Genomic DNA, 12,536 nt, shown 5'->3' with positions numbered 1-12,536 from the left:
GTCCAAACGTAGTGAAAAATGATTGGTTCAAGATAAGATTCCTTTATTTGTGTAGAATAGTTGAAGTTTTCTGTGAAAACCATTATTTTACTTTTGGGTTCATTTTACTTTTGACAAGATTATGGCAGCATTGTAGTTTACCACCCGAATGCTATTATTACCCTAACCACTTACTAATTCAAACCATTAAGTAAGTCATTAGAAATATTCGTAGCATAGAAGTATTAAGACATCACTACGTCCGCTCAGTGGATGTTTTGATGCCGCATGAAGTCAACGAAGCTGTCCATCGCCTTGAGATTGATAAATAGACACCGTATATGTCCGAAGAAATGTGAACATTGACCTGGTACAGCGAATATGGGAATTGAAACCGGTCCAGTTATTGCGTAGTCCGCGCACGCGAGCGTAAATGTCAAAGATTATGAACTGCAGCCAACGTCAAACGCTTTAGCCCTTACGTTCTTGTGGTAACCTCCAGCTTCATACCACTGTATCACGACATTCTGCCGTAACAAACGAATGTTTTTGAGTATTTCTAGTGATTTATTTACAACACTGCAGTATACGCTTTCTTGAAAAAACTCGTAGAAACGTTCAGTTATCATTTCGCTGCTGACTTGATCTCTCAACACATTAGAGAAGAACTAGTAATATTCCACAAAAAGAGCAGATTTTGAACTCAAAAAGACTGATCAACTGAATTTTAAATCTGACTAACTCCAATTCTAATGTTATTTTTTCTTTTTGCGCCATAAATTGGCACCTTCACTAAAGACATTGGAAGCAGCTTATTTAGTTTTCGGCAGACAACTTGATAATACATCAAAAACGCACAGGGATAAAGATAGTAAAATCATCGTCTTCATCCGTTCCATGTAAAATTGAAATTTGTAAAGTAGTCAGCTAAGTGAAGTACCGAAGAAAGCAGCGCTTTGAGAAAATCGTTGCTATCACAGGCACAACAGTCCCCCACTGACTTCTGGACCATCTCTCTTCAGCCTGTGGGTTTAACTAAAAGGTAGTTAGCATTCCGGGAAGATTTCGAGGTCGAGATCATTCCACAAACCAGAAAAGGCGCGAATATAGTTCCCAAGGTGGTTGAAAAAAGTGAAAACGAACCCCTTCCACAAATCCAGGGTTTTGAAACATCACTAACACGGAAACGACATGCGAATCCATGACTGAGACTGCTTCTGGTCTCAAATTCTTAGATGCTTTTTTTTTGGGGAGATAGTACTTTTACAGTGAAACTTTTAAACAAACTGTTACTAAAGTTACTGGTAGACAAAGGTAGTTTGAAACTACCTTTTTTCCAATTTGAATATAATTAACCTGAAAACGTCTTCTACACCACAAATATTTGATGAAAATGTGCTTTGAAATGTACAATTCACGGATCGGCGCTTTGATGTTGTTAAATGGATAATTCGAGCAAAATCTCACAAAATGGATACTTCTCAGGGGCCAGTAAGCACACTTCTTCGAGGAGAATGTTTACTGGGAAAAAACAGAATCGCTTCAGACAGAAAGGTGCCAAGTGTCTGGAAAAACCGACTGTCATGCATTCTGCTCACTTGAATCGATTCGACTGAAAAACGGGAACGGCTCAAGTTTTGTACTATAGATTCTATCGTATGATAATCTCTTACCAACCAGAACAAAAACATTTCATATAAGAACACTTGAGAAATTGTGTATTACTTTTTAAGCAGAACCAAGATTGTTATTGATCTTTATTCTGGCTAACGTTCCGGCGTCGTCGCCTTCCTCAGAGCCTGAAAAATCAAAGACACGTGTAATCTACTCTCTCAAACGCCTCGTCATCCCACATCCCGTCATTTGAGAAATTGTACTACTGTGAGATTCTATCTGTATAGTTCTTGGTAACCATGTGCTCCCGACCCCCTCCTCCTCTTCCACTCATCCCCCCACGCCACTATCTGTAGATCCAATTAATTGCTGCAAGCGAAGTGATTTCGATCATAACTAGCATAGTGGGCGCCGGGCTTCAAACTGGTACGCGGGCGAGCAACAGTTGTATCAACAAAGCAGTGGACCAGATGCGTGGTGGGATGACATCGAACACCGTGCTGGCCGTGCAAATCCTGACTGCAGCAGGCCCTCTGACGGCGATAAAACGTGTGTATGACGCAGCATGACACGCTTCGCTACGTCACATTCCGATGAGACACGGTGCTACTAATGTGAAAACCGCACCATTTCTGCGATCAAACGGGTTTCGTAAACGATAGTTCAGGTTACGGGAAGGAGACCAGAAACCTCTTCCGAAAACCAACAACCGATTAAATGTTCCAAGTAGCAGCGATCGTCTTTGGTTATGCAATCACATTTTGTGGGTTAAATGGCGAAGAACGGGATTGCAATGGGTTTACGAGTTAAGCCAAAGCCCGACAGAAGAACATTACTACCAGCTTTCCAGAGCTTTTTTTGTCGTTTCAATTCGGCGGCAGCGCGATTCCATGCTCATAGAATTTCTGAGGTTCCGCACTAAAAAACGTATCCACGAAATTTTTTATCTCTTTCGAAGAAGCTTTACCATTTAAAGGAAGTTTTTTTTTTTTTACCATTTAGGCGGTTTCGAAAGTTCTCAGTCAAGCTCTAGAACTCCTTGTCGGGTGGGTAAAAACACATGTGATCTAGGATTGTCTGGCGGAACAACTCCCTTTTTGTTGGTGAATTCAGGAAGCTTCTGGTCGATTGCTCACTTTAATTCACTCAGTTGTGAACAATATTTTTCCAAAATAATGGTGTGATCAGAGTAAACGACTCCCTTCCACTCCTATCAACGCATAATATAACCTTCTTCGGATGTAAACTAGCTTCTGCGCTGATTGAAGGGGCATTTCCACACTTGGACAATGATCGTTTGCGCTTAAATTTCCAACACTGAATCCATTTTTCAAAACTTGTAACCATCCGCCCCAAAAATGGAGCAATTTCGTTGCATTTCAATGGAAAAGGCAAAAAGAAATTGGGTCTATCAAAATTTCGTCGTCGTTTTTTTTCTTTTATTTTCTTACCGTCAGGATTAGCCAGTCGACCAGCCGCATCGCTATGATTACAATTGTTTTCGTGAAACTCTGCAAACCACTTACGACAAGTGGAATCGGCGTGCGACACCCTCCTCCTACAAGGCACGTATTTCTTTTACGTCTGCGAAGGATCCTGGCGCTTTCGGAAATGAAAAAAGCACAATCTGTTGAGAATACTTCTTATTTTCTGGCATTTTCAAGGCGTAATAGCATATAAAAATACAAAGAAATGTCACAGCTGTTTCCTCGGTTTAGCTGTGCAACGTCACTTGTGACGAACTTTTTGTATTATCCAGTAGCAATCTTTCTAAAAAAAAAATTGGACAACCATGTATTGCCTTGGCTTATAAAGATCTAAAATTCGCTGAGTGCTGAAAAGCTGAAAATCAAATTAAAAAACTCAACGACTCCAGCGTTTCCCAGAGATAAAAATTAAAAATCGAGCAGTAACATGGGAAGATTCAAATACTTTCCTATGTGCCATATCCGGAAAAATAACTTCGCCCTCTCCCCGGGTATGTCGTCAGAAACGCATCGCTGTATTCGGAATTCCAAAATAACTTCATGGGTGGAAGTGTAGAAACAGAACATAAAATCCGTGACGAAGAAAGGAATAGAAGGATAATGTCAAATCTGTCGCTAGTAAAGATAAAAATGAACGAAAATGAATAGGGAATCCATTCACCATGTGCTGCTTTCACTTAAAAAGATTCAGAATTCAATGCTGAAAAAATTTAGATATTAAATAGAAGAAGTCAAAGACCACAGAATATCGGCACCAAACCGCTTTACATCCTGTTCTTTTCTGCTATTGTTCACACTGGTACTTCAGCGGAACACATCGCTTAGCCGCTGCAACTACACGGCAATTAACATTTTCAAGTCCATAAAATTGAACTCAGCATGGAAAGAAGGGAAACAAAGGAAATACAACCTCACGGAAACTCACGGCACGTTGGAGTGCTTCGAGCAATGCGGAACTCTAGTGATGCCACCGCGCTCAATTACGAACTTCTGACGAATTGCATCTTTTTTTCTCGTACTCAAAACCGGAGGCGCAGCATAGCCGCCATTTTGCCGATTTATTCCGCATTGTGAGCAGTGCACACGAACGAATAGCGAATGAAATGAACCGCACGAACATGATTTACAGGAATAGAAGAAAAAGCTCAGCATATAATCAGTGCAAAAAAAGGAAGTGTTAAAGAACAAGGTCTTATTCCACGCGCCATTTGCAACATATCTATTTGTGGGAGCAGACTCACTCACTCCATGCTCCTAACGACGTAGTCAAGAGGTTTTACCTTCTCATGTCTGCCTCCCGTCGTATCATACACTCTGTCTCAAAGATATTATTACGCAAGTAGCGAATGTCGCTTACGTAATTAACCAGTTCGTGCGAGATTCTGCTACGCATAAGCTTTGGTTATTTTTGTTGGCGAACCGACTTCAAACGGAGTGCTTTGAATGACGAAAGCATTTCTATCGATGTTCTGGCAGAAATAAATAGGAATGGGAAGAAAATTCTGATTGGTGACTCCGAGATCTATGAGGAAAAAGCAAGAATTCCAGCAATATCGCTCTGCTATAGTTTGGATTCCAAAAGACTGCAGCGATAAGTCGTCTGAACTCCAGTAACACCAAACGTAACTGGTCTATCTACCCACTATAAATTAGTTTAATTTCATTTAACATTATTTTAATTACAATGCAATATTCCTCGAATTCTATTGGGTGAGAAAGATGTGGAAGGAGAATATTTATTCTCTTGCATTCATAGGAATATTATAAAAAAAAAAGTTGTGCATAATGTAGGGATATGTATCGGGGATGTCGAACGATAACAACGGCTCCATCCCTAGCGAAGCCCTAGACCCATCGAACTTGAGCAAAGAACTTCAATAAAGTCTGTCATGAGTACTGCAGCAGCACGGATCTCTCTCGTTAGCCTCAAGGGTAATTACCTTCACAAATAACGGATTAGTGACTACTTATCATATCAACTTCATAGACACCCAGAAGAGCTAAGAATGACACCATCCTCCTTTGCTGCAAAAGAATTTTTCATATTCATTCACCCATGATTAGGGTGGACGCACAGAATGAGCTCGTGGTAGGTTGATGAGTTCATATTTGTGAGTAGATTTAATGATGTTACTCCTGTTGAGCTGTTTGACGAATCCCTACGCGGAATAAAACAAATTTTACTCGACTGCAACCACGCGTGCTTGTGAGGTATGGCCTTGCCATTCATTTCCTCATGCTGTCCTTTATCTGTGGATTACGTAAAGCAAAGAACTTCACTTCTGTACTAATTGTTTTTTCTGCTGTAAATGAACCTAAGCAGACAGCACCGCATTGGAGAAGTAAACATTTTAAATCCGCGGTTTTTAAAAGGCTGGGTCATGTGTCTTGTTAGGAATCTCAAGAATTGAACTGCCTGTAGCTACGTAGGCGCAGATTAAACACAGTGCCGAATCCGTGGCGGCGTCCAGTAGGCACGGTAATTTTTAGCCAAGAAACGAAAAATCGAATCGCAAAATCAAATCGCTGATCCGCGTTTTTTTTTTCTCCATAACTTGATTCGTATCGCTTTATATCATTAAAGGTGGACATTATTCTACCCGTTATGACAACGTCTATCTATTTAGCTTATTTTGAGCTTCATTTATAATATTTGATGTTTAATGAGAACCATTACCGAGAATGTAAACCGTTGATCTCTACCAATTCAAAAAAAAGATCTATACTGTTTCGCTAGTGAAAAAAACACCCTTTAGTTACAAAGTTTGTGCTATTTACTGTAAGTGATCAGAAGAAGATTACCTCAAGATGAAGAAGTTCTGCATAGTGAAAACGATACCCAAAATTTCCTAGTTGCGAAAGGTGTCGGCGAGTGAGTTTAAAGGCATCACCCCACGAATCTGAACACCTGAAACCCATACCACCTCGGATAAGTGGAATGATGCCTTTAAAGGCAATGGGATGACAGAATTACTGGTACATTACAGAACAGATAACATTACAGAATGACTGCGAGAAGATAATGAAAACAAGATGTATTTCAGAAAAATCTCTATAAATAAAAGAATATAAAAATGGCTAAAGAGCTAAAAAAAAACACAACTGCTCACATTAATCATGGGGGAGAAAAGATAGAATATTCAAAACAACAAAAAAAATTAATCTTAACAAATTATGAAAAGAATCTAAGCTCAAACGGACATTAGTTCTTTTTATTGAGTTGTGAAACTTACTGGTACCGAGGAATATATTATTTGAACATATCAGAAGAGAGCCTACATCACTCAGAGGGTATGGCGACAAAAAACAATTAACAAATCAAAAAATTGACATTAACCAGCAATTTAAGGACAGTGTGGTCACTACATAGATCCGTTCAATCGCACATTATGAGCGTCAAATGAATGATATACAGAGAAGACATAGCATATCAATAAAATTTTCAAAAATTTTCACTTTCTTCAAAAAGAAACTCGAGGATGGAGGATCGTACCGGAATACAGGAAAAGAGACAACCAAAAATGGAATAATTGACACAATCGCACAAAAAAAAAAGTTGACCGGAACCTGGAGCTAACAATCTGGGTAAGAAATCAAAAAAGTCTTCGGTCAAAAGGTTTTCTCACGGAAGTGGGAAAACCAGATGCAAGAGTTTTTCATTCTTCTACTCATAGACATTCCACTCAGCTCACTTCCGTATTCCACATCCCTTTCAACTTTAAAGGAATCACCCCACGAATTTGAGGAGGTACGAATTTCAGGTGGAGGATCCCTACACAGAGAAGTAGATTATGGAGAGGAGAGTGATTCCGTCCATTTCTTTCTAATGACCGTAAAAAAACGGCCCTGGGGGCGCGTGCACAAGGCTGGTGCGCTCCAATCGAACTCGCTGTAGAAAATAGTGCGCAGGAACGCTCGAAGCTGTATTTTCTGGACCGTTTTTCACGGCAATTATGAAGAAAAAGACAAAGTCACCCTCCTCTCCATTATCTACAGGCATAACGCACCTGAAATCTGCACCAACCCAGATTCGTGGAGTGACGTCTTTAAGCTTGTCTCTGGCATTATTCCAAAAGACACCTTAACTACAATGAGGGTTTTTATGCACTCGGACGCACGCAACAAAGCTGCGAAAATAGGTGCAATTACGTCCGCCGCAATGTCAATAAAACACATTTTTGGGGTTTGCAAAAGCGGCTTACAAAAGGTATGTATGCTAGGATGAGATGCACGTATGTCGTCAGAAGTAATATCTGTCCTGTAGTATTTGCGATGTAAAACATAGTTTTCGCTTATCTATCCACACTTTTGGGCATCTGAACTGTCTCAATTGAAAGGAAGGATTTTGATGAGTGACCATTAACAGGTGCATTTCAGCATTTCAGCTCTTCAAGTGAATGGCCTCAAAAAGAGGATGCTGCTTTGATTCTACAACTGCTGACTTAAATCCTAGGCGAAATATCCCATGATAAACCTTTTCCCGCGATGCCGTTCTCAGGTGGGTCGCTCGAGGAAGGGAAAGGGGCAAGGGAGGAAGAAAAGAAAAGGAAAGGGGTCTCGTTATCTAGACTCTTCCATTCTGCAAGTGATTCCTACTCTGGGCCTAAAGACGGTAGCCAGCCAGCTCGAAATGACGTATTGGAATTCAGTGGGATTCAGCCTTCTTAGGTTCGTTGTAAACATGAACTAGCAAAATCTGTTGACGTGGGGATGAAAATATTCGTGGAATCAAATCAAAATGAATACAATACCAGCTGGTAGTCGTACAGGGCGCTGGTTCAAGTTCATGAAATTTTTACTTAGTTTTTCATTTCTTTTTTCTCGTGGGAGGCAATGAAAAGTGTTGAATCGTGTCGCTGTTCTCAAGGAAAAAAGTTACTGACTACAACTGAAAATAACACTTTCATAGAGAAATATTCGATCTACAGAATCTCAGCTGCATCCTTACTGGAAATTCCTTTGGAAAGTCAGACTTTCTAAGTAGAACACTAAGAAACCACAGAGAAACCAGAGATGTAATGCAGCAATAAAGACTAATATACCAGTAGTCTGGTAATCTCATTGCTGGGTAATAGATTCCACACCGTTCTTCTTTCGCATGCCCAAATGACAAGAAACCAATATCTTGATACATGAATAGATCTGGTTATAGGACAATGCAGAGGAACTCTAAAATGACATAGTACTAGTATACCAATTGCACCATCCACGAAGAAATAAATCTCAGATTTATGATGAGGACCAGAATAAGAGCGGAATCAACAGAGGATCAGGAAATCTATTTTAAAAAATGCAAGGAAGAACAATATGGAACTATTAAAAGAAGAAAAATAAAAGTTCAAAATTTCCCTGATAAGAAGCGGAAAAGTGGCCTACGGACTGTCTTCAGATTTCCCTGACAATGAGACTACAGAGATATCCCACGGGCACTGGTATCTGATGCATTATCTACCGTTACCCACCGAAAATAGGATAGTTGTTCAACTGAACTGCAAAAGTCGTAAGTTCCCCTACTTGTGCTGGTAATGCGAGAGGACAGTTCAATTCGTTTCATTCTCATAGACGTTAAGAAACCCCCCTTCTGGATGAAATCTACTCTACTGAAGGATACCGATTCTAAAGTGAACTTCGCACCCACTACAAACGCAAGAATCAGAGTCCCAACTTCACAAGGCGAGTCATGTATGATAAAATCCTCTTCACGTGGTTTTCTTCTTTGGTTTCTTTGTCAAGTAAATTGAGGTCTCCTTCTCTCAGAATTGAGGCTGCTGTCATTTTTGAAAATAACGCTTCGAATTCTACCTAGTACTGGAAGGAGCACCAAAACATCTCTACGAAACATCTCTGCCTTTAAAGTGCACAGTTAAAGGGAACTATACCGGACGATCCAGACCGGCCACCATACTTCACAAATCATGACGTATTCGTACGACGCTAAAATTGTAGTGAGAAGCGGTAATATAAGAAAATATGTGAGGAATTTTGTAAGTAGAATCTTACCGAGCAGGGAAGGACACTAAGAGAGTAATAATATAGGTGCTCTTTTCCTACTTTTCAGGAGTACCAATATATATTAACGAATGTTATTGCAGAATTCCTTTTTTTTACAGACGAACTAATGATTCACCTAGTTACCAAATCCATGCAAAATCATACCAGAGCACACCAAATTAAGAAAGCTTGGCCTCACATCACCGGAGTGCAAAGGCATAATGCTGGAGTTGAACAAAATAGTCAGGACACTCGTGTCTGACATCAATTTCAAATCATTTGGGATATCATGGAAGCACATGTGGCTTAGACGATGACTTCCAGGTCCCAGCCCACCTCACACAATCGGAGTTCCGAAATGAAAGTTAGAAGAACCAATAGAAATGATTTTTGTTTCATGACAGAAAGACATGAAACGGTTTCCAATTTTAATTCGCTAGAGGAATTATGTCGAGCACTAGAAAAAAGATTCGTTCTTCACCCAAATGAAAAATTTAAAAGAAATCCCAATTCCTCTCTGGGAGAATCAATGGGTATGCGCTAACAGAGTGCAGAGGCAACACCCTTTTCTGAATTAATAAAATTGGTTGATGAATTCCGCATAGCAGCAATTTAGTACTATAATTAAGTATTATTAATTTAGTAATTTAATAATTAGTCGGCTTGTAATTATGCTGGACTTCACAGGTAACATAGTGAATGGATGTTATTCCAGGGTTTAAATAAGTAGGTGTTCACTTAAATCATAAATCAATAAGAATAGAACTAACCACTGGTCCTACTGTACTTGCTGATTTCTCACAGTTCTTAGACAAAAGCAAGCATTAGAGCATTACATACTCTAAGTACCCTCATACAATTGCCTCGCTACATCGCAACAAAAGGAGCCTGGTCGACTTGCAGATGAGACAGCATTTTTTCTCCTCCAACTTGATCAGAATAAACGTCTCGCTTTGCGACTTCTTCTGTATGGATAAAGGAAATCGTATAAGAGGGGTATAAAACTTGATGTAACCCCTTTGAAATCAAACTTCCACTTGTTTCATGCGAATTTCACTTGTGATACCCTTGACCCACCACAAATCCATTTCAATGTTAATCTGCCCCAGCAGTAAAGCGCAAGTCGTTCTCACCTCCGCGAAAGTTCGAATGAGGTCTGAGCGAATGCTCGTAGCAGTATTCACATATTTTTAAATCGGCCATGATTGCGAACCACTTCCACACTCGGCATTCTTGAATTCATGCTCTAATGGAACGCGGCCGATGGCCACTTACGAGCTATGGCGTAACCTTGATAGCATACCGTAGACATGACGTACACAAGGTCAACACCAGCAGAACAAAACGTGTTGTAAGAGGTGCTTATGTGAAAGTGGAGCCAAGTCCGGTCTGATTTGTGGCGTTGAGAAGGCTGGGATGCAGGGAACACGGCGACGAAGAGAATCCTCATAGAATGCTCTGACGATCAGTTAGTGTGACCTCAGAATGTAAATCGCTCTGATTTCGATATTTTGCGTTTGAAATTAAAAGTATCAAACCTAGAAAAATAGAACAACTGGGGAAAATGTAGTTGGAATGAGGGACGGCACTGAGTGGCGCCGCGTTATTTCTGGATACTCTTTCTTACTTCTTCTCTTAGTAACTTTAGCTTATATGTCAGAGATCCTCTAATGCTAATGCTTAGGCCTAGATGCGGCCACTGATTTTGTACTTCCAGAAATAAGGGCGCCACTGAGCGCCATCCCCTCTCCTAACAGCATTTTACCCGAACAACTTACGATGTCAAACGAAGTGAAAGAACATTGGTGATGCTGCTAGATCAATAAAATATCATCAAAGCGATCAACAGCATCTAAATCCACGCAAACTTAAGACGATTACACGCTGCCTGAGAATAGAGTTCTACCCTGATTATTTGAGCGTGGTGTGTTGTTCACCTACCTTGTTTATGTTTGTTTGCAATTATTGCCTCTGTATTAGCTCCATCATTCTATTTTCCTTTTAGCAAGATTCAAACGTTCCATAATGTAGCTATTTTCTTTTCATTTTCCTATTCATAATTCCCTAGGCAGCGAAGATGTCCTGAAAAAGCGTTGTAAGCAGAAACCAAGAAGTGAATTGTTAGAAATAACTTGAACTGGTTGCAATCCCTCCTGGATTCTCACTTGATTGGCATCAATGAACAATAAACAAAAAATATCAAAATGGAGGTGAATCCTTTTCCTAAATAGTATTCACAGAGTGCTAAATTAAATCTTATACGTAAGCATGTGCGCAGAGGAATGAAGCCGTATTTATGTCATTGTTCTGTAAATAGAAAATGGAGAGGACTAGACGTAGTTAGGAGGCAAAAACGTTCTTTTATTAAAAATTAGATCCCTTTCAAGGGGTATTCAGGTATATAGTGCATCAAACCAACATCTCGGATGAATCTCGCAGGCGTCTTTTACATCCGACTGAGCATAATTTGTGGAATATGTCGCTCACAATCTTTCTGCAGTATTACCTCTGCAAATGAAGCTCGTTCCAATCAAATACTCTTCGGCAGCAATTAAAAACTTTCTATAAACACATCCTACTGGTTAACCACGCAACACAGTAATCATAGGAAACATCTGACCAAGATTCAAATATGAATCGTAGCCACAAATAACATCCGCGCATTTGAACTAAATTTAAGCGAATGCTATTTGAAATCTTCCAGAAAAACACACGGTTCAGCGCAAACAAACCAGAAAAGGAATCCAGGCACTTGCGAGGAGGCTGTCTGCGCGAGCGGAACTCGAACAGCTAACCAATTGTACAATCACATTACAACTGTTACGAAAAGGAAAATCGAGAAATCGGATCGTCTAATCTATTGATGAGATCGATACCAAAGCAAATCAATGTAACTGCGCATAGCCGTTTAATCCTGCAGGTAGATCACAAATCGTAAACTTTCAATGAAAGCCCTGGTCTGATTTCTTTTCTTTTTTCTTTTTCTAACTTAAGATTCAAGATGCATTTCCATAGTCAGATTAATGTGTGTTTTGCTTATTTTTAAATGTGATGTCAGTGGCAATTTGAAGTAATCTTGCAAGGCATTCGGGCAATGATCTCGTGATCAGACCTCAAAAATTTTAGACTCGGCTATATGTAATAGTTAAATGCCAGGAAATTTAGTCGATTTCGCAAAAAAGAAAGAAATCACAAGAAAAATTGGGAATTATCGTACACGCCGCGTCAAAAAAAAAAAACTCTATCTGTACTAAGCTTATCTTATAATTTTTGCTAGTGTTAGTTGGAAAGATGTAGTGAATCAAAGCTAGCTCGGAGCTAAGAATCACCATCAACAACATTACTATAATGTAAAGTAAATGTTTCAGATTGCTTCAGCGGGTTGTGTTTTCAAAGTGGGCGGAGACGATGCGGACACTGTTGGGCGTAGTATAAAAGCACCGCTCGGCGTCAAACCACCCAGCG

The sequence above is a fragment of the Necator americanus genome, chromosome V (assembly GCF_031761385.1).
Source record: "Necator americanus strain Aroian chromosome V, whole genome shotgun sequence".
Lineage (NCBI taxonomy): Eukaryota > Metazoa > Nematoda > Chromadorea > Rhabditida > Ancylostomatidae > Necator > Necator americanus.
Note: the sequence above shows the minus strand (reverse complement) of the source record.